The sequence below is a fragment of the Scleropages formosus genome, chromosome 2 (assembly GCF_900964775.1).
Source record: "Scleropages formosus chromosome 2, fSclFor1.1, whole genome shotgun sequence".
Classification (NCBI taxonomy): domain Eukaryota; kingdom Metazoa; phylum Chordata; class Actinopteri; order Osteoglossiformes; family Osteoglossidae; genus Scleropages; species Scleropages formosus.
In genome coordinates, this window is record NC_041807.1 from 27,989,466 (window position 1) to 28,012,380 (window position 22,915).

A 22,915-nucleotide genomic window follows, 5' to 3' on the forward strand; every position below is an offset into this window, starting at 1 on the left:
ACGCGCTCCTATCAGTATCGACACGGAACACCACCTGTGTCCTCAATATGCGCACAGGACTGGTATATGTGCCACTGGTATATGTGGCACAGCAAGGGTCTGCGCCTCCTGTTCATATTCCCAAAATCGGTGTGTCCCGACAGTGGCCATGTCCTGTGGGATTTGGTAGCGAGGACTATGTTTCATGTTTTCTGCATGTTGACAGCACAGCATGGCTTCATGTATGGTTCCCAGATCTGAGGGGGATTGTATGGATTAACGAGTTCAGATACTCTGTGAATGGCTCGTTCTGTAATTCATCCAAGCCCCGTAGCTGCCTTTTCCTGCACCGCATGAGCGCTCATCACTCACGCGAATAGAAAGTCGAGCCAACTACAACTGCGAAAATGTGAGGTGCATACAGCGCACTGCGCTTATCAGACTAAGCACTGACACGGAGATTCGTGTTGAGAAAATGTACGATGATGTCATTACAGCAGCTGCTGTACTCTTACCGGAATGAAGCCAGAGCGGTGGAGAGAAGTTCCAGGTGCTGTTTGACTGTCGAATGGAGCCACCATACCCCTTCCCTCAAACTGCTTCTCACTATGGAAACTGACACCAGTGACTCGAACCCTCTGTGCCGCTGTCCCAGTGCCTAATGTCATGTCTTCAGGGTCTTTGTAATCCCCAACCACACTGTGACACTGAGTCTGCGAAGGACTGAGCTGGACATCAGAAAAGGGGTCCAAGGTGGCATCCTGCGTGCTGCGCAGTTGTCCAGCTGCAGAGGAGCCTGGGAACAAGTGTACTGGCTAAAATTATAGTTTAATCTGTGAGATGTCTCAGAGCGCGGTCTTGAGCAGGGGGGGTGCAGGACTGCTTAGTGGTTTTCTTCCAATCCAGTGACCCAGGTGTATAATGTTCTTGATCAAAATTGAATCGCAAGAAGTACTTACACTGAATTGTTCTGCGAAGAATACCCTGCTGTATAAATGTATAAATAATTGCAAGTAGCTTAATGTACAATACAGCTGAAACAAAGGAGTCTGCCGAATAACAGTAAATCACATGATACCCGCCTTCTGCTTTCCACATTACTGGGTCACATGTTCTAGCTTTTGTTTTGATAAGATGATAATATTACTGGAGCTATCTTCTTATTGCACTGTCTAATGGCTAAATTATTTGCATTTCTGTTTATAATTACTACCTGGGATTTTAATTAGAAGTAGGGAATTTCAACATGCTCGGATGTTCTTAAATGAAAGACGTCTTCTCCACGGCATATCTGAAACTTACTGGGACTTGTGCTACCCTTATTTCCTTAGGTTGAATTAATATTCTGGTGTTGGGACTATATCTGAATTTTGTTCCATAAAACAGTGTATGCTTGACCCAAGGCAGGAATTTTCTTTTGTTACGATAATTAATACATAACCTGCATTATAATTTAAATGAATGCTGGTCTCCCCTCTGGATAGCAAAATTCTGGTCCCGCATGAGTACAAGCGAGTATAATCATAACGTGTTGCTGTTTCATTCTTTTTATTTTGCTCTTGCTAAATAAATAAAACAGGACAGTCATTAAAGTGCTTATTCATCAGTTCTTTGAATGTAATATGAATTACATTAATTATTATTGTTACTGTTGTTATTATAAATGTTGTTATCTGCTATGCTCATGTGCCCAGTCCAGGGTGCACCCTACCTGGCCGCTTGATGATCGTCGTTATTATTAATTGAATGTGTAGGATATAGACGACAGGTGTGGGAGTTGTACCGCATCTGCTAATAAAGGCCATGTGTAATTATCCACAGCAAACAGCTGAAAAACCCCCAAGCAGGACTAGCACCACGCCAAACATTTACTTTACTGTATACGCTCTTGGTTCAGAGACAAACACTCAGAAGAAAAAAATACAGGCATTCTTGCTTTTTACATGCTTTGTCACTGCAGCGGTGCATCTTCTTTTTTGCACTGTGCGTTCAGGCCGTGAATGAAACAAGCCACAGCACACCTTTACACCATGCAGTTACTGTTTTTTATGAAGTGGCCTGTTGTAAAAGTCAATCAAAAAAACTAATTGTGTAAGAAATCTTTAGTAATTTCCTTTATTTATCCTGATGTGTTTATATTGACAATCTAAGGCACTTGGCCCCTCACTAGTTAAAGAGTATGGATTAGACGTAAGTATATCTCCCATAGATGTTCTATAGCCTTAAATAAATTACTGTCTATTAGAGATGAACACGTGGTTGTTCTAGCATGTGAGTTATACATACTGAGAAGTGCAATAAATAGGCTCCAAGAATATGACTTGTCCTTCATGTATCTCAGCATCATCTTGTAGCTGGTTCTGAAGGTTGGTGGTAGAAGCAGGGCCAGTCTACTGCCGACATGGTGGCACTCAGTATGTCCCATTCCTCCCTGGAACTGCTGCTCTGTTCTGCTGAGGGGCTGCCATGCCCCGACTTAGTGCTTGTCAGGTTTGTGACGCTGAAATACTAACACTTTTCCCTCATCACCACGTTTCTGTTGCCATGTGTTAATTACACCTGCCAAGCTTCTTTGGAGATGTTGGCGGGAACTTTCCGCAGCCTGATAATGTGTTACTGTTTGTTTCCTTCACCCTTTGTGTGACAATTCGGTGCATCTGGAGCTTGCAGGGTCAATAACACAAAGAGGTCTAAAGTACAAGCAACAAAAGAGATTGAAAAGTGTAGTAAAAAGGGGAAGGAACTGAGACGGGTGACCCTCCATCCTCTTAGTGTGTCCGATTAATGGAGCCAGGGAGACTGGGTTTCGCCCTGTGAATGGCTGCTATTGATTTTCACTGTCCCCTTCGGCTGTCGGTTGCTCTTCAGCCCCAGAAGGACCATCTCTTCTCTGAACTCTAAATGGGCTTATACACAACCTGTGCTGCCAAGCATACTGTGTGGAGGCAGAGAGCCATTAGGGAAAGGGTGTAAACGTAGTTTAAGGGACATACCTTCACTTCCCTGGCCACCACAGGGCAGTTGGCAGCATGGTGATTAAGGGCACAGAATTGTAACCTCAAGGTTGCGGGTCCCCGGAAGGGTTGTGGTACTTTTTGAGCAATGTAATTAAACTGCTTTGCTCTTGTAGCACAGCCAACAGTCAGGTGTAAAATAAAAGCAGTAAGAAGAATGCAATAAAAATTGTGACAATAACCTTTTCCCCATTGTCTTGTACTTAGAATGGCAGACAACGTAATCATCAAGCAGGAATTCTTTGGGACTTTTATGAGACTTCAGACAGTGCATTCATGTACCTCCTGATAACCTTGAATGCTTGCAAAAGACCTCTTTTTATACATTAATATTGTCACTCGTCATCGGAGTTTCTTTACCTAAGGTCTTGCCTTTTTGCCGTGCCTATCCACTATTTCAGCAGTCGACAAGTAGAGATCATTCAGGAGGATAAATATTGAGATGTTCTCTTTTAAAAAATATGGTTATTGCCTTAAAATATTGTTTTTAATATTAATATTTGTCTTTATGAATGGGGTGCGCGGTGGCGCAGTGGGTTGGACCACAGTCCTGCTCTCCGGTGGGTCTGGGGTTCGAGTCCCGCTTGGGGTGCCTTGCGACGGACTGGCGTCCCGTCCTGGGTGTGTCCCCTCCCCCTCCGGCCTTACGCCCTGTGTTGCCGGGTAGGCTCCGGTTCCCCGCAACCCTGTGTGGGACAAGCGGTTCTGAAAATGTGTGTGTGTATTTGTCTTTATTATTATTCTGATAAGATTTTCTCATTGTGCTTTGTACAGGTCTCAAATCACAAACACCGAACTTGGGCAATATCTTCTGCTGCACAGGAAGTAGACTACTTGTCAAAAGGCTTATTTTTCTTGTTCAAAAATGTTTGAGATGTTAATTATTAAACATAAAACATCCTATGCTGAAATTCCCTGTCAAATTACACTTGGCTTTTCCAAGCCAGCTAAAGTTTGCCTTAAAATGTTCATTTCTTATTTATTATTTTACTTTTTTGTGGATTCTTGCTATGAAATGCAAACATTTCACCATTTCATATTTTTAAGTTGACTTCTGTTTATTGGATGCCATGAGCGCAAACATCATGAGCAGTCATTGTGCCTGTGGGACTATATGATGGCTCCCCAGAAACTGATTTATTTATATTTTACAGCCAGTTAGGAGAAAGTCTGAGTTCAGACTGTCTAAATATTATCATGTATCACAATCATCTACATATCATAGCATATGATCACAAACACGCAGGGGTTAGGTCACCTCAACAGTAACACCAATGATTAGATTGTGCTTCTCTGAGATGTATGTCGCTTTGGAGAAAAGCTTCTGATAAACGAATAAATGTAAATGTAGATATATTGAAATATATATCCACTGCCCAAAGTGTTTCAGGTGAACTGGTGCCTCTAAATTGCCATTTTCTGTATATGAATTTGAATGAGTGACTGTGATTGCCCTGCAATGGACTGGCATTCCGCATAGTGTGTACCCTGCTTTACAGTGTATACCTCTGGGATAAGCTGTCAACTGCCATGACCCTACTTTGGACAAGCAGTTACTGGTGATGGATGATGAGTGGATTCTATATTTATATATATAATTCCACTTTTAGATGTAGTACATTTACCTGCTGTACTGGTGAATGCTGTATGAAGTGCATGTAATTTTCATGGCAACAGTCTGCAGAGGATTTTTTTTTACTGCCCTTGGAGACCGAGCTGCAACCAAGTCCCAGCCTAGGCTCACATGAACAGAGTGCAGATGGCTCATATCTCACTAACAGGAGCAGCTGTTGAGGGGCCAGCTGTGCTGACACTGAGAGCGAAGACAAAAGTAGGAGAAAGATAAACGAAGAAAGAGACATTCTGATCAGAAGAGATTCTGACTGGGAAGAAAAATGGCTAAGAAACGCATCTGTGTATAATGGAAAGACAAAGAAAAATATCAGCAATAATGCAGAAATAAGTCATAGCTATATGTAAATTAATAAATACCACCTCCTGAAGGCCAGTTTTACAAGACATTTTCAGTTAGTAAAATAGATGCAAGCTAGAGACTGCCAAAAAGAACCAGACCGATCACTGACTGCATAGCTCATCCACTCTTGAAACTGTAGCAAAATTAAGTGAATTGGAAGGACAGAGAAAAGTGATGCAAGCGAACATTAATCATTTACTCTGCAAAAAAAATTATCATTGGATAGCCATGAAAACAAATACCACTCATCTAATTTAGTCTGGCAGCAAGTGTCTTTTCCCCATCTGCGGACGGTTGTCTCTGGACTGCAACGTCATCCATCTCCTACAGTGTAACAATGAACCCAAATGACATGTCTTTCTCACAGCATACTGTGCACTCTCGCACTGCGCTTGTCAGCAGGCTGTGAATAATTTGTTTAATATTTCGGCATGGGGTGAACAAGAACTTGTGTGTCACATAAGGAAATGAGTAATGTTCATTTGCAACATTGGGATTTATAAAGTCACTTAAAGTACAATGAAGCACATTAGCTTTGTTGGAAAACAGATGCCGCAGTTCTCACCCTGCTCCGTCAGTCACACGGGCTTTATTTGCACACCAATCTTGTGTCTGCGGGCGGACTGGCTGTTACTCAACCCTGCTGTTACCCTAATCCTCCCTGCTGCTGTTGTGGCTGCACTCTGTCTCACTGCTTCACCTGTCTGTCTTTCACCAGTCACTGAGCAAATTTTTTTTTTTTTTTTTTTTTTTAACTATGTACATCTTTTCAGAAGATGTGCCCATTATTCTTGGCCTTAGCCGTTTGCCAGGACATTGAATGAGCCAATAACACTTTTCCATTTTTCCGCTGCCTGAGGAATTAAAAACCAAGATTGCCTTTGATATTGACTCAGCAGAGTTTTCACCAGCGGAATAATAGGTATTTGCAAAGCTTGTACAGATATTGGAGAATTGAATATAAAGTAATAAACGCTGAGTCATTAAACATTCTTTATGAGAGCAGTTCAGCGAAAATGCCTTACTCAATCATTGCACTTTGTTTCTCAATTCTGTGCCTTAGTCTCAAACCCAGTACCTTGCAAGTGCTCTAAGTGTAGACACCTATGAATCACCCGAGCGTTAACGTTAGTGACCACTGTCATTTACGTGTCACCAGCTGGTCATGTAAATAGACCTACCTGGCTATAGACAGGCTCCAGTAAAGCATATGGGCACTTTGAGTTATCCTCTGGATGAAGAATGTCGGTTTACCAACAGTTCAACACCCTCACTGTAGTACTCTCAGGTCAAGGTCTCTGGGAACATTCAAGGAGCACAGAACTTTCTCTACAGTGAGACAAAGCAAAGCTGACTCATCTGCTCTCCTCTGCTGTATCCAGCAGTGTCCGTTTCCAACCACATGGGAGATTAAAACACAGAAGTGCTTTGAATACTGTTCTGCTGATGATGATTGTTTCTGAACACTTACCCATTCCCTTCCCATCCTTTCTGAAGAAAGCGGGAAGATTAGAGGTATCACGTACTTGCTCTCTTAGTACATCATCAGTCTTTGTAAGACTTGCCCTCAACCCCACCTCACCCCTGTCCCGTGAAGATGAATCCAGCATGGAGAGCAACAGGGGCCAAGAGAGGAGCTGAAAGTACTTTTAATTCATTACAATGGCTGGAACAAAACCTGGGCTATGTTTGCTTTCATCTCGTCCTCTTAGCACTTGGGTCTTTCCAGCGGATGCAGAAGCTCCTGAAGGGTCCAGCTGGCTGACTTTGTCTACCATCACCTGATTTATAAAGGGTGGATTGTTAGACAAAGGTTAAAGGGATTGTAGGTGTGCAGTACCAGAATCAAAGGTCAAGTATTGAAACTATATGAGTACAAGGAAGCTCTTAGGAGACTAAGACCAACATGTGAACTATCTGCTTGATATCTCTTGGTAACTCTGCAGCCAATTGCTGTGGAAGCAGTTTATCCTTTGCTTTAGGAAATTCATAAAAATTTTTGCAGATTTAAACTCTGCGCAGTTGTACCTTTTGGGGTGGTAAAGGTAATTCAGTTTCCTTGTGGGGATGTCAATGATGGCAAATGATTTCAAGGTCCAAATATCCAAAAACACCTTCACAGCGGTTTAGTTCAATATCAATATCAATATCAATAGTACCATTTTGAGCAAAATTTTCTTTTGAGCATATGAATCGTGATAACTTTATGCAGAGACATATTCTGAGCATTTGTCACTTGAAGCTACACTGCATTATTTATATGACAAACTACACTGTCTGTGAATTTGGCTGTTTCGTCTGCGATATTCTCTGTGACAGTTAATTACAGCCTGGACTGGACATACACTTAATCCCAAAGGGCAATATATTGAAGCAATACGTACTTACTTGATGCTCACCCTTTGCCAAGACACTTAATGCCTGCATCTCCTTCTGTTTTTGAACACTGTAATTAATTAAAGCTGGGTGTTTTATGGGAGTTAAATAAGTGATGCAGGCTTTCAAGATGTGCAACAGAATGAAGAGTTCAGCACAGAGTCCAGGCCTAGTTTTGTGCAGGACTGTCAGTTCTCTACTACTACCTACTCCCATGTTCCTGTTCAGAACAACTCTTAGGCCCACAGCGTGGTTAAATTAATACTATCTTCACTCAGAGTTGTGCTTTTTGCCAGGTGCCTGCTGGGAGCATTCACCTGAGACTTGTTCCTGTGACGTTCTGCTTGCTGGAGTGCAGTGCATCTCCTCTGGGTCTATTATAGAGACACATTGCAGCCGTACAAATCGTAATGAGCACCAGTCAGCGCTGTATAAACAAAAGGCCAGAGAATTTTCTTACCGGGTAAGAAAAAAGGTTTATGGTAAGAATGTTCTGAGAAAGTAGGTTGAACATGTAGATGCTGGGGATGAAAATTAAGGTCGACATGTTGAGGATTAAGGTTTTTTTAGCTAGCTGATTGTTCATCTAGTTTAGCACTTTTTTTCTCTTTTATTTCAAAAGTCACTGAAGTTATAGCTGGTTTGATTATTATTCAAAGAACTGCTTTCTGTCAAGGTCAGATTCACAGTTAGTGATTTTGCATCCTGACAGCATGGTGGAGAACAAACACTATGACCACATGTACCTCACCGCATGTTTTCTACAGGCTTATTTCACCTCATTCATCAGGTAAATGAATGCTAACAATCTCTGTCTCACTGAACTCTGTAGGTCATCTGAACAGTGGTAGAAGCTTTCTTGTGTTAAAAACAATTTTATTCTCTGGCTGTCCTCTGTCTTCTGTTGACCTCTAGTTATTTTTGCTCTGGCTTCGAGGCCCAGCTCTGATTGAGGAGAGTGGTGCATGACTTTGAATGGAGGTAGTGTGATCAGACACATGGGGATCGGCTGTAACCCCCTGTTGCCCTGGGAATGCAGCTGTTCTTCTCCACAATACAGGCATAGCTGCTAATCCGTTCCTTACACCACAGTTATTGATATAGAATCATACATGACTTATATGCATCTGATCTGTGCACAGCTTCTAGCCATCTGTTCTTTACACAGCATCTACTCATCCATTCTACTCATGTATTCTGTACACCATGGCTACTAATTCATTCCATTCACCTATTCTTTTTAAGCGTTTCAAAGCCAGAGCCACTCATTCAAGGTTTATAGCACTTTTATTCATCCATTTCTTGCACAATAGACGACAATGCCTGTAATTATTTTATGTAGCTGTTATATAAATGCATTACATTGTTGATGATCCATCCCCCCCCACACACACACTCTCAGTGAATCTCCACTGTAGCTAATGTACATCCTTGAATGTGTATTATTTGAAAGTAAACGTCTGTCATGCGGAATAGAGGACGTGGGGAGGCTGAACCCAAGTGCAGGATCATTTATCAGGAACTGAGGGGTCACGCGATTTCTCGTTCTTGGGGACGGGCGAAGAGTCGGTCAATCAGCGGTCAGAGTAGGAGCGAGGATCCATGGACGAAGTCAGGGGACGAGGCGAATGGTCAGAAGCCGGGGAATGAAGAACAGGAACCAGGGATGACCAGGACATGAGCGCAAAGGGGACGGTTGTCTCAAAGAGGTTCCGCGAGTGCGAAGGGGCTGAGGACACTCTTTAAAGGCGAGTGCTCTGATTGTCCTCAGGTGCTCGATCGGCGTCAGGTGCTGTTGATTGTGGTGCGGGCATGGACGTGACAATGTCAAAGAGATTGCAGTGCTATTTTTTTATTTTATAGACTTAGTAATAAAAAATGGACTTGGTTTCCAGTAGTAACAAAAAGAGCTATATGTTGATTGATATAAATTTCCTCATAAGAAGTTGTTACGGATATACTTCAAAAGGTCTTCAAGAATTATTCATCACAAAGTAATAAACCGCGATTGAAGAATTTCTCAGTGTGTTAAAGCCATGAATTCCCTTTCCATTGTAAAAGAAGGTGTTGTTTTAGTGTAACCGTGTCACTCCCCATGGAACTTTCCTCTACACACACATCAGTCTGAAGTAAGGTGCCATTAAACCAGTTAATGTACATCTCACTTGCTCACTATAAGTAACCGCTTGTCCAAGGTAACATAGGGCACAAGACACTGAAGGGTACACCTTGAATGGAATGCCACATCGTTGCATAGTAGCCACACACACATTCATACTCTACAGGCAACTTAGAGTCACAGATGAACCTGAAATATATGTGTTTGGACTGTGACAGGAAACCCACAAAAACATGGAGAGAGCCTGCAAACTCTGCACAGACTGATTCTTCATAGGAGCCCTAACCTGAACAATCTATGAGTACTGCGAGACTGCAGTCCTGCCCACTGTGACACCCGTCAATGTGCAACTGCTGGTCCTGTATGTGTTGTGTTCCATTGCTGTGCATCTATTGCACGTACTCTCTAAGCCAAAGCGGTGTTTCTCTGATGCCTGAAGGACCATACCAAACAGCTGGACTATCGTAGAAATAAAGATTAGCAATTTCAAAACCCACTTGAAAAGTGACTTACTGTGAAGCTTATGATTTCCAAAGTCCCTGAAGAGAAACAGTGGGCCATGAAAATGCAGCATGTATGGAGATTCCCCGATGATGTTGTAATCCCAAAATCAATCTTTCTTTCTAAACAAATGATTGGGCATGAAAACTGAACTGGATTTTAAACGGCACCAGAAAAGTGTCAAACCATTTTCCCATGAATGGTTTTGGGCTGCAGCCTCTGACTGCTTGTGAAATGTTGATAGTCTGGTCACAGTGCTTCAACTGTCCGCCTTCTGTCTGCCATTCCTTCCTCCTCTCTGTGGGAACTGATCTGGCAGTGTGTAGCTTGGCACCGACCGGGCACCCTCCAGCCAGTCACCATGTGGATCAGATACTGTAGAATTGATGCTATCATTGAATTGGTCAGGCCAGGCACTGCACAGCTGCAGCGTAGCAGAGCAGTATATGGGACAAGCATGAATAAAATCCATAAACAGCACTAGTTCCAGGACAATACCAGAGTCAGTTCGAGAACGCAGACCCTGTTTGATGTTCCAATGACTTTCATTCTGAGGATGGATCTGTTTTAAAATGTGGGCCAAAGCTGAGTCATTCCCAACCTGAAAGCCGAATGGTCAACAGAGCATATGCTGCATGGAAACTTAGAAATAGGTGTCGCATTTTGAACCACTCTTGGCCCAACAGTGGAAAACGAGTACCAGGAAACTGTTCAGCAGTGCCTCTCCTTTTTGTGAACCCCTGTTCCAGTCCTGAATTTAGGCTGCCTTTTGCTAACAAAAGATAGCAGAGTGTCAGTGCATGATTTCAGTGAGGACATAATGATGATTTCCAGAGTTTAAATTACTGGCGCAGAGGTGCTAAGAGCATCAGTAAAGGGCTTATTTTGGCAAATGCAGCACAGCAGAAGTAACCCATGGTATTAGTGTGAAGAGCAGGGAACATATCCTGCTCTGATGACTGTAATCAGGACTGCTGGAGGGCTGCTGTGAACAGCCACGATCCCTCAGGCCTGCCTTTCTGACAAAGGTCATACAATTATGCACTGTTTAAAAGGCTATCACCGGTGGAGTGGAAAATGCGTCGGCGGTCCAGACAGGCCGGAGGATGGAGGGGATAAAGACTGCTAGGAAGCCCATAGGTTTTCCACACACACACACACACACACACTCTCTCTGAACCTCTTGTCCCATTTGGGGTTGCGGGGAGTCGGAGCCTAACCCTAACCCAGCAACACAGGGTGCAAGGCTGGAGGGGGAGGGGACACACCCAGGATGGGACGCCAGGCCGTCGCAAGGCACCCCAAACGGAACTCGAACCCCAGACCCACCGGAGAGCAGGACCCCGTCCAACCCACTGCACCACCACGCCCCACTTAGGTTTTCTATGCATCAGCTAAACACTGTTATTCTGCTCTGATTTCCCACTGCGGTGTTGTATGCATTGGACTCATGGTCCCCTGTTTGTTAGTACGGTAGGAGTTGCATGCTCTGGGGGCATGGTATCAGGTGGCAGTGTGGTATTATATGGGGATGTTACAGAAGGAACATCCATGTACCTTTCAACCCCTTGAATTGGAGGCAATGGTGCCTGCTTTAATTATGTGCAAGCCATCATTGGTAAGAAATATTCAAGTATAATCATGCAGCGGTAAGAGAAAAAATCTTCAAACCCTTTATGTTCGTCTATTAATCATTTTCTTTTGAAGTCACTCGTAGACGAACATAACAAATGAGAAAAAATGAACAAACACATGACAAATTCAGAGCTCGTCTCAAGATGGCGGTGCGGTAGCACGCAGAAGCCACTTTGGGTCCGCAAATTGTTCTGTGTTGCATCATGGTCCCGGAGAAACGACATTTCGTTCCACGGTATGCAAGCTATACAGAGGAATGACGATAAAAACAACTTGAACTTGAACTTTGCGAAATTAAATCAGGCCTCAAACCCTCAAAACTAAAATGGGGAAAGCAATAGGAGTTACATCACACTCTCACACATTCTTCAGCACTTAGTTCATTTCGCGCAGGTTTTCGAATGTTTCCAATTGTGGTTTTAACTCACCATCTCAAGCGAGCAATTAGCGTGGTTCGAGGGCTAAAGCAGTGTGTTTGGGATGCGTTCGTTTAGTATTGTGTAATCTCTGTTATTGCTGCCGGTGCGGAAACCGAGCTACAGGCGGAAGCGCAGGTGCTTCGTATACGTGGGGCGGGGGGTGCTGACCTACAGAACCACCGCTGGAACTCATTGACTGCAAGATGTTCGTACGTGACGGAGCAGACCGGCTCAGTGTTGCTGCTGCAGCAGCAGGGACCTTCACTTTCCGGAGTTCATTCAACCGTGACTGTAATGAAGCAAGGCCTATAGACGTGAGGTTGTCCACGAGAAGCCCGAAGCAGGTGACCAAGCAGAATTGCAACCATAGTTAGAATGTGGACACAGAGTCCCATTGTGAATTCCTAATTGGTTGCTCTGTCTCTGCTTGTCACACTTTAAAAAAAAAAAAAAAAAAAAAAATCTATTCTACCTAATGCGTCATGGCATCTTGCCCCCGATGGTTATTCTCTGTAGACCATGCAGATATAAAAAGCTGATGCCTGCAATTAAGGTCTAAGATTTAAAAAGAAAAAAAACAGCTGAGACACACAAAGCAGAAACCCCACATCTGTAGACACTTGGAGAAGGAGGTTTGTTTGTGTGCAGCCCAGCTCCTGTCCTGCCCTCAGGGGAGCTGCTCGGGCTGCTGGGGGTGCCGTGCTTCTTAGCACGGCGACAGCGTCCGTGTTTGCACTAGGTACAGCGAGACCCGCTGGGGAGCCATTTCCGGCAGCCCTCTGGGGCAGACGTGAGGGAGCGGAGGGGAGCTGCGTAGAAGCGAGCAAAACCTCCTGGGGGACTGAGACAAAGGCAGAGCGACTGCCTGCGCTGCCGAGCGGCGCCCCTCGCATTGCTCACACCACGGATATTCACAATCCGTTTTCAGCTCGGCGTTAAAACGCGTCGGCCATCCTGACGGTCGTAGCCTTGCGTCCGCTACTTCGTTCGGAAGCGTATTTTCCTTTTCCCGGTTCCATTTTTATGCTCGGCGGTTTTGACGCTGTACGGACTTTTGACCGCTAACAGAAAATTTCAGATTCGGTTAGATGCGCGTAATCTGTTCTGCAGATAGCAGTTGCCATGGAGTCATAGATACAAAGAGCGGTAACGCTGGAAAGGAGTGCACTCCGAGTGCATCGCTAGGTAGGCAAGAGGCAATCGGCCTTCGGTGCGCGGCGCGTGTCGATGTTAATTTACGAGGCTAGTCTGAGTTTGTTGTATGGATGGTGACGTTTTTTCTTTTCCATTAATTTGGAATCAAATTAGTTTGTACACGGAATTACAGTCAGTGTTGTTACGTAAGACAATTTATCGAGACTTAAGCTACCTGCACTCCGTCCGATGTTGTGTGTGTGCGTTTGCGCTCGTGTGTGTGAGGCTGGGATGTGCGCACCTATGTTTGTGTGAGCAAAAGGGGACTTGCTTGTAACTGCTGCCCATTCCAGAGACCCACTTGTTCCTGTGTCCTTTGGGTCAGTCACTGGGCAAGGTCTCGAGCCACTCCATCGATGCACTCGCACCAACTCCATAACCATTTATTAAAACCTGACTGTTCTGCTCCATCAGGAGAAAATTGCGATCGTGATCTGGGCTTCCTGCCTCCCCCAAGCCTCTTTTCAGACGTCCTCCTGGACAGCGCTCTTAAAGATAGCATGGACGGACAATCGATATTCTCACTTTTTTTTTGTTTTTGCTGCTTCTTTTTTTCCGACTCTTTTAAAGTTAATTCCAGCTGGTAGGCCCGGCGGCAGCCTTTCTGATTGGCTGTACGCGGGAGGTCAGAGACAAACGATCACAGGAGCACGTAGACAAACATCCCCAGGGGGCTGTGGCATCTGAGGGGATCTGATGAAGCGGGTGGAGCTTCGCCAGGGATGTTATTACCTTCCCTCCGCTGGAACAGCACTCCCACCCCAGTGGCACAAACTGGTCTCCTGCCATGCCAGATTGATGAGCAAGGCGGGTTGCATTTGTAGACCGTCGAAAACCAATTACCCATCGGTTTTAAATCACATTTGGTTTGAAGCAGTTTGGCGGCGGGCCTCTTAATTACTGACACCCGCATTGAAATACATGCATTTTTAAAAGATGCATTGATTTATATCTAAGATAATGAAGCTTTATTGTTGTTTGAAGGATGTTAAAACAATCCCAGTGCTGAAGGGTGGAATAGGATGCTTATCAAAATAACTTTAACAAAAGTACACAAGCTGAATAAGAAATCAAAAAAGGAATAAGAAAAATGTCCTTAAGGAGGACATTTGGGAGTCCTCAAGGAATGGTTAGGAATTAAAAATGTAAACAATCACATTGTGAATAAATCTGAAGTCATCGGAGCCTATGTTGAAAGCGAAGCCAAACTTCAAAAAATCTAATAAATTCTTTGGATATATTTTGCTGTGTAATGGTGGTATGTGACAGATTTGACTCTGCTCAAGAATTGTGTCTACACCCAAATTCCTCCTGTAGATATAATGCTCTTTATGAATTGTTTTTAAAGGTGTATGTGGCTTTGGAGAAAATGAATAAATACACACACACACACACACACACACACACACACACACACACACACACACACTATCTTGTCCCATTTGGGGTCACGGGGAGCCAGAGCCCAACCTGGCAACACAGGGTGTAAGGCTGGAGGGGGAGGGGACACACCCAGAACGCCAGTCTGTCGCAAGGCACCCCAAGCGGGACCCGAGCCCCAGACCCACCCGAGAGCAGGACCCAGTCCAACCCACTGCGCCACTGTGCCACCGCACCCCCTCTCAAAAATGAATGAATAAATAATATGAAATAAATGAATGAACGTGAACGTAAGTGCAAAGAGTGACAAAATTCCAGGAAAACGAACTCAGCAGAGTGGATACTGGAGATACAGCACAGTGGCGTAGTGAATAGTGCCGTTGTCACATAACACTAGAATGGTGTGAGAGGACATGGGTGTGATCTCTGTTCAGTCTGTATGGAGTTTGCATGTTCTTCCTGTCTTTCTGTGGTTTTCCTCTGGGTGCTCAGGTTTCCTCCCACAGTCCAAAGACACATGTTCAATTGAACTGATGACTTCAAATTGCCTGTAGCCCAAGAGTGTGATGCTCCGGTGTATAGATAAGTGACTCACTGTAGGTAGTGCACTGTAAGTCACCTTAGATGAAAAGGAGTCAGGCAAATAGGACGTAGTGTTCATTTTAAGTGGCCTGAAAGGTGTCGGCTAAATGAATAAATGTAAACTTACTGGAAATGTAAAGAGATGGTATATATGGCTGAAAGTTACCTCTCCATCCCCTCCTCACCTGTACCACATAGGAGGCTGTCCTCAACTACAGATGCCCTCCTTCTCCCAGGACATGTTAATATGTTTATTGCAAGTGTGAACTTGTGATACAACTATTTCTTTTTAGTATGTATAAATTTATATTCTATACTACCTGGGCTGCTTTATCTTTCTTTCTTCCATTGTTTTGGCACACTTCATAGTAAAGGTTTTGCTTTGCAGATACCACATGTTCTTTAGGATAAGCTTTGAAATGTCCTGTGCAGGTCTATGGGATTTTCAAAATAACATTATTTCTTTCCATAATTCAGCCATGTTATACCTCTGAGAATTTTCATATTTATTGTTCTGTGTAATGTTTAAAAAGTTTTAATTCTTTTTTTGTGTGTGTTTATAAAGTATGTGAGAAATTTGTAATATATTAATGTTTTCCTTCTCCAAAGGATTACAACATGTAGTCCTTAGTCAAGAAATGTCCTCATCAGCAATCTGCAAATTGACTGTAAGAGAAGTGTGCTAGAGGTTTGTAAAACCACAGTCATGTCACAGTCAACACCTTCTGGGTACCAGTATGGTGTTCCTGGAATAAAGTTCATGGAAATGGTGGGAAAGGAACAAACATGTTCACAGATGGGGCAGTGCGAAAGTTCACGGAGCTGCAATGACTATGCAGATAGGTGCTGCTCAACACTGCACGATGAGAACATCTTCGCATGTCCGCATCATCAGATACTGGTTTGTACCGTGACTATCTGACTGAGCTCAGCTGCTGTCAGGCCCATGAGTGAGGCATTTCAGCTCCTGAGATTGATGCCATTACTGGGGACTGTGCTACAACTGTCCAGAAGTAGGTAGCAGTCACTTGGCCATTTACCAGCACTCTTGGCGAGGGACAGGACAGGACAGGACAGGACAAGGGACACCATCACCTGGAGGACTGCAGAGGACTTTCACCTTGAGACCTACACCGGTACAAAACCAGGACACAGAGAAATGAATGAAGACCACGGGGGACATATTCAGCACTGTAGTGCCTGAAGATGAGGAAAAATGCCTTTACTGGAGGCACAGAGCCTTTGGGACAAGGAAGCTTTTTGTTACCACTCGAACAACTAATGTGACACTTGGAGGCATCACAGTGTCTGCGAGGAGCAAAATGAAAGCAGACCATCATCAGTGGGTTCCACATAAAGAAATCGCTACTGCATTTGTTTCTCTACACAGTCTTAAAAACAGAGCAAAATCCAAGTTCCTCAGGTCTTCAATTCCTTCCCGTTCTGTGATCTTCCGTGTGCGTTGTAGCTCATGGTGTCACAGAGGGAGTGAAAGTTCATTAAAATAAGCGTTAACAAACCTCACATGAGCGTTACCTCTGAATATTGAGCATCTCCTTCTGAAATAGCGCGGGACAAAAGGACCATTCATGGGAAATGCCCTTCACCGCAGAGTATTCACTCAGAAAATACATATTCATTGTGTACATTAATTATGCCCACAGAACTTTATCTCACCTTGTGCTGAGAGAGGAAGAATAGAAAGTGCCTTGCTTTCGACTTAAGGGAATTTTAACCTGTCACCTCTCCCGTGCATATTTAAGAAAGACCTACTTCCAATTCTGGAGAGGAGCTCTTATCTCCCCATTCTGTCAAGGTTAGGGAGCTCAAGATGAAGACCTCAGCACGTGTGTTCAATATTTGTGTGTACGTGTGTGCGTGCGAGCGTGGATATAATTTCATTTTCAGTCAGTGCTTTTCATTTATTCACCATAAAGTCCCTTCTTTCTTCTTCTTGTGGTCTCCCTGTTTTGCTGGAAAAGGCCTGAAATTGGTCTCTGAGGTGCTCAGGTGGTGTCTGGCATCGTTTGGTAACTGGTGAAGGTCACAGAACGATGCGTGTTTCATACCTTATGCATGAAGCAGATAAATCTTACCTTTCAAGGCAGGAGGGCTCAAAAAACAGGGAGGGAGGGAGGGATGTGAGATGCATGTGTATGTGTGTGTGTGTCTATGTGTCTTAGCAGCTATGCATTTGTTAGTTGCAGTGTTTGCAGCTGGGAGAGGGATACTGTCTTGCCCTGCCCGTTATATAGGGACTGTGGTTAGGGTTTCAGATATGCAATTACTCCAGTCTACCTTGGAAAAAAAAGAAACCAACGTTCTGACAAAAATAAAAAGCCTCCACGGTGAAAACGGTCTAAAGGCTATCATCAACCAACCCAGAAACTCCGGTGGGAGAGCGGGGGGAAAGCGGGGTGGGATGGGAAGTGTTATACTCTGGCCGCTCTAAAGTACCATACTGACTCCGTTACGAAGCATGCAGCTCTGACTGATATGTCCAAGGGGAGCTGCAGCTACACAGTGTGTGTATGCATGTGTGTGTGCGTGTTTGTGATGATGTCACAGTGGCAGTGGGAACTGCTTTGTAGAACTGCCCTCTCTGAGATAGTGACAGCTCTCATCTGCTAGTAACCCATTGTGCAGGCCGGGTACAGGGCAGATTGTGGGGCAGAACGCCAGCGCCTCATGGATCACTTCCCACATAAGGAGATAAAGATGACATTAGAGGCACAGGGGCAGACGCCCAGGGTCACGCTTGTCCCCATGTGCGGTGGCATCTGTCACCCGCCCATCCGCATCCTAGCCGCGCAGCTGACGAGCGCAAGCCAGTGAACCCGGTGACCGAGGATCGGGCCGTGCAGAAAATAGGACACTAAATACACGTCGGGAGTATTTCATCTGCGATCAACATTTCACAGTGACGTTTTAATGCTCCTAATGGAATTAGAACAAAATACCCCCACTGTCACGTCTGCATAACTCATTTTTTCTATTTATTTCTCGTCTCAGATCTTGATCGTCGTCCACTGAAAACAGAGAGGAGCCGAAGTTTCTGTCATCGCTGACAATCAGGTATGCTTTGCTGGACTCGACCGTTTCCTCCAGATCGGACCTCTTCGCGGGTGTTATCAACAGGTCGTAGAAAGGTGTTGACGCCTACGCTCCCCGAGAACATTATAGGATATGTGTAAGTATACGTGTGAGAGTACGCATGTGTGCCTGGTTCGACTCTAGGAGACTTGATGAATGCACATAGCCAGTCTCCCTCAGGCACACTGTTTAACCGCAGGCCCTGGTGGAATAAACTAGAGCTCCAGCCCTGCACAAAGCCCTTCGCTGCACTGCTGCACAGCTGCAGTACCCGATCTAATAAGAGGGTGGCACTGATCTGACAACTAATATTCATGGAGCCAATGACAGCAAGTCGCAGGACATATATGTCGTTATGAATGAGAGACGCTTTCTATTTAGTGACTTGAAATTACACATCTCATCTTCTTGGTAACCAGTAAGTTAATTCTTTCTTTGAGATGAATATGGAAACATTATAACTAGTAAAAGTTATACATGAAAATATACAGAGTATAATAACCCAGTATGTTATTGGAATGGAATGAAAGCTTATTTATTTTTAATAGTATATTTGTGCTGAAAAAGCAAATATAATATTTAGTAGAACAAAATAAATATACAAAAGTAATAATGGAACTGAAATAAATATAAAATATGGAAAATACTGACATCATACTGAAAAGAAGTACTTCTCAAAAACATAAGTGCTAGTCTAATGACTTCGGCTAGAAATTCTAGTGATCAGCTAGCGATTACCCCCAGGTTTTAATGTTGTTGTATGATTTTATTGTTTTGCATCCTTTATTGCGCTATGACTGTTTATATTAGCCGAGTTCCTCCCCATGTGTAGTTTTTCGACTATATTTTCATATTTATTTTCAGTTCTGTATTGAAGTACTTAAAGATTTTCTTATATATTTTTGTTTCGTTTCATTAAAGGTGTGCCATGTTCTTGTTGTATGTTTTCAGCACTGAAATATCTATTCTGTGTGTTTGTATTTTAATTTCCAATATTTTTTCTATTTCTCCATTTTGATGCTTTGATACTAATTTGGTATTTGCTGCGCTTTGTGCTAAGGAAGTGCGTTCAGCTGTTTTTGCTCAGTCTGAATTGTATGTTGGTGACCAGTGGTGTGTTTGTTGTGGGTTAGGCGTGTGTGTCAGACAGTGTGTTTACAGTGCGGTTGCTTTACTTAAGGGGGGGGGGTGGGGGGGGTGGTTCTGCTGAGAGCAGGGTGGTCCTTTCACAGCCACAGCTTTCCCATGTACCGCAAAAACATCCCCCCTAACCTAACCCTGTGAAAACACACACATACATTCACAGACACACAGAAACATTCACACACTGCTGGTTGGGTGATGCATCTGCAAAACAGACAGCGTAGAATAAACAGCTGTCCCAGTAGACAAAAATCAGTGTGCAGTTGTGACTGCTGTGATTGGCAGCTGTCACTTCTTAGTCCCTACTGACCCAGGACTATTTCTCAGCATCTGATGTTTGGCCAAGTCAAGCGTCCCTGATTCCAAAGCCTGTTTTCGTGGCATTCAGCGAGACTTCCGGAGCAAGAGTTTTCCCATTTGCCGAGCACAATTTTAAAAGTAATCTCGCCTTATCCTGATGAATTCCTTGAACTGTATACGCTGCCGGTGCCTTTTGAAAACTGATCAATCACAGCTCCCGGTTGTGTGTGCTGAACCGCTGAAGGGTGGGAAGTAATTAAAGCTGGCAGTCTCGTTAAGGGATCCGACTGCTCACACGGCCCCGGAGGTGAGAGCCCTGATGCAGCGCCCCCCCCCCCCCCCCCCCCCCCCCCCCGCCCCCCCAACGTACACCCATCTAGTAAAAACCTGGTGGAAAATGGGGAGGGTCCAATAGACCCACTTCACTGCCACCATCGTTCTGGCCCTGACGCTGGGGACATCTCCCTACCGTGGATCCTCCCGTCCTTATCTTCAGCACATCTGCGGAGCGGAGGGCAAGAGCAGGCTACTGGGGGAGCGAGCCCATTGGCTGCCTTGCCTTCCCTGGTGAAATGTCAGCACCCTTTCACCCCGGTGAGAGATTAAAGGATAATGTGCATTATTGTGCCGGCTCCCTGGGGAATGAAAGTGAAGAGGGTGTTTGTTACAAGATGCATTACCTCCCTCTCCCTCTCTGCCTCTCTGCCTCTCTGCCTGGCTCGCTCCTGCTCACTGAGCTCTGTTCACACGCCGTGGACTCGGGCAGAATATTAATGCTGGGCTCGGCTCCTCTTACTAGTCCTCATTCCACACACACGCACACACGCGCGCGCGAAGAATAAATGCACACATATTTGATCATCTATCATGTGGGGATTTCACACTAAACGTCAGCTTAATGTAATGAATTGACAACGAACCCCAGCAAAACTCAGAAACACGCAAAAGTGTCTTCAGATTTAAGTTTTTAAAAACTCACTTCAAGACAAAAGCATATAATCTCATTAGGATGTTCCCACAAACACGTTTCATGGTTAATTTTCCTCAAGTAATGTCCCCATATGGTTAGTAAAATGTATATATCCATAAGCATATACATACGAGAGGATGAAAACACACAAATGCGAATCCAGGAAAACACACCCACACACAAACTGCAGTTGCATACGCCACCATGCACACTCACGCACGCAGAACACAGATGGGCGCACAGAGGAACAGACACAACCCACATGTACCACACACATGTAAACTCCCCAAAATCTGCAGTATACGTACTCCCAATTTAGAAAAAAAAAAAAAGAAAAACTCGTACACATACTTCCATGGCAAACTGGAATAAAAGCATGATAAAATCTAGCCTTTGTGCTGTTGAGTTGAGACTAGGTTGGATGATAAACGACGGCGTCCATAAAAACTGGCAGTGCAGTTCCCACCCGTACACACGGTACATTCGGCACCGAGCCGCTAAATGGAGAGAAATTAGCCGGCAGCTGTAAACAGATGTTAGCATATGTACACAGCTGCCTGACTTCCCAATTACTGTAATTACATGTATGAAAAACTGTTGCAGTTCCACTGCCCTGGAACTGCCTTAAATTGGTGGGAAAATTGTGGCTATTTGTTTTAATTCAATCTTTTTTTCTTCAAACAGAACCTAAATAAGCCTTCAAAAACCTCACAATTCCTACATTTCCTCTCAAGTTTCATTTATTAGTTTTGCATGCAGTGATTACTCCCAGGTGCATTTATCCATGATTATATTTCCCACACATTTTACATGGTTTTCTCATTTAAATATTTAGATGGATATTTTTTAGATAGGCTGCATTGCACTGATGTACGCAAATAGGGAAGTATTTATTCTGTAATTTTTTTAAATGTGTTGATAGGGGTTACATCGAAATCTATTTATGTGCTCTGCGCCTATGAGGATTTGGGTTTCAGACCGAAAGTGCGCAAACGTACGAGCGCGATCTGAGTTCGGCGTCCTTCCCAAATCCACTTTCTCTAGCTTTATGTGTAAGGCGCCGATGGCAAAGTACAGCCTGTTTTTGTTGCAGGGGATGAGTGAGGAAGAAAAGTGAGAAGTGAAGCCTTATGTTTTCAAAGGAGTGGCTCTGCTGGCAGCGTATGGGACACCAAACCATCTGTTACATTATGACTGTAAAATACTCAGATCAAAAGCAACAATTAAAAAACTAAAAAAGAAAAAAACAAAAGGTCCTTTTTTATCAAGGCTAGCAGCTCGGTAAAAATCGCCCCGTTCCAGCTGGATGAGATCTTGCAGCCTTATGTAAACATCTTCATGTTTTATTGTTATTTGTTTTACTTTGCACGGTGGTTTTCTAGCGGTCCGCTTCCTGTCTGACAGCTTTACGTTGTGACGTTTCTGGCCCGTTGGGTTTTAAACTAATTCGGAGTAGAGAATGCCGCTGTGTTGTTTCGCGCCGCTGTCGTCAGGTCACAGCGCGCGTAACGGCGACCCGACACGCAGTAATCCGCGTTCTCGCAGCAAAGCAACATTTGCAAAGGCGCTTCTGAGCCCAGTGTCACGAGTTTGATCTCGCAACAAAACAAAAGGCCCGTCAGTAAGTGCTCCATTGAGCCCGGGAGAGCAACACTCTGCAGAGAATTTCGAGCCTTTTTTACGCCTAATTGGTTCACTTAAAAGATGCGAAGCGGGAGGGAGGCTCGGCGCAGGTGTTGGGTTTGTTGCGAGCGGATGCTTTGCAGGTTGGGAATGGCATATGTGTCTTGGGGGTGTGTTGACAGCCCAGCGTTCGGTGTGGCGGGTCTCTCGGTTCCTGCCACTCTGGGGTTTCTCTTTTTATTGCAAGACTAAAATTGCCCTTGCGTATTAATAATTCTAGCCGCAAACATCTGTTAGCGTTTGACATCACTTCGGTAATGAAAGTTACGGCCGCCGTCCTCCCACAGACCGGTTTTTAAAAAATTTTGCCGACTTTATTTAGTCTTTTCAGCAGTCTCTGGGCAAAAAATCAATGACTCCATTTGAAGCATCAAGAAGCTAACTTTGCTTGTATTTTGAAAGGTAGGATTTAAAAATGGCTGTGTTTTGGGTTGACGCAAATTATTCCTTTTCATCGTTGCCATGTTCCCATTCCTCAGCCCCTTCCATTATACGAACACCCGGATTTAGGAATGAGAGCTTTTGTCAAATCTCATTCCTTATTCTACAGAA

At 44.2% G+C, this 22,915-nt stretch overlaps 1 protein-coding gene across 3 annotated transcripts in view; it reads left to right on the plus strand.

The window, feature by feature from the left end:
- The window catches only part of sulf2b (sulfatase 2b), a 105,491-nt gene that overhangs the window by 24,794 nt on the left and 57,782 nt on the right, over positions 1–22,915 (plus strand). For all 3 annotated transcript variants that reach the window (XM_018756734.2, XM_018756738.2, XM_018756735.2), the window contains exon 3: positions 18,187–18,249. The gene's annotated coding sequence lies outside the window, so the exon portion shown is untranslated. The remainder of the gene's footprint in view (positions 1–18,186; positions 18,250–22,915) is intronic.